This window comes from Penaeus monodon, chromosome 23 (genome assembly GCF_015228065.2).
Source record: "Penaeus monodon isolate SGIC_2016 chromosome 23, NSTDA_Pmon_1, whole genome shotgun sequence".
Classification (NCBI taxonomy): Eukaryota; Metazoa; Arthropoda; class Malacostraca; order Decapoda; family Penaeidae; genus Penaeus; species Penaeus monodon.
Window position 1 is genome coordinate 38,530,119 of NC_051408.1, and position 704 is coordinate 38,530,822.

General features: G+C 33.5%; 1 long non-coding RNA gene across 1 annotated transcript in view; it reads right to left on the bottom strand.

The window, feature by feature from the left end:
• Positions 1-141: 141 nt before the first annotated feature.
• LOC119588019 overlaps positions 142-704 on the bottom strand; it is a 1,358-nt gene continuing 795 nt past the window's right edge. Inside the window, exon 3 of the long non-coding RNA XR_005230049.1 lies at positions 142-243. This is a non-coding gene — a long non-coding RNA (uncharacterized LOC119588019). The remainder of the gene's footprint in view (positions 244-704) is intronic.

The window sequence follows — 704 nt, forward strand, 5'->3', positions numbered from 1 at the left end:
TATATATATAAATATTTTCTTTTCTTTCTTTTTCATATACAAGTCAGTATGCATACACCTTTACTTGCATCGGTGATTATTATTGTGATTCTGGATCGCATTGGAAAACTGTGAAGCATTGGGAATAAATTAAGGAAACCATAATCACAATTTCTTTTATTGAGACTAAAAAGAAATGTTGATCCTGCCTGGAAAAGAGGATTTCCAGGACACTGGTTTAGATGTCCATGTGTTCTTCATTGCCTAAAGGGTAAACAAGAAAGATATGCCGTTATTATGTGTAAGATACATACAAGACAAGTATCCTCACATTTATCCTCTTGAAACTAAAAATGAAATGGAGTTTTATCCTCTTTTTATCCATTTATCCTTCCATTAATTTATCCTCTCTTTAATCATTCATCCTGGCATTTACTATCCAGAGTCGAGAATGCAAACTAACATACAAAAGCCATCTTATGGAAATGAATGCCAAGCTAACACGTTATAAAAATGACCGCCACGGTTTAGTCTGACACGGCTCATGCACCTTGGTTGGCAATGTGTTTTAATCTACCTTTGGCAACTCACTCGAAGAACATGCTAAAGGCAATAGACAGTGATAAGAATGATAAAATTTGCGAAGAGGATGCAAGTATCTAATATCGTATATGATTGATTTTGTTTAATGATTATATCTATAGATTTACGTTCGTTAGTTTTCT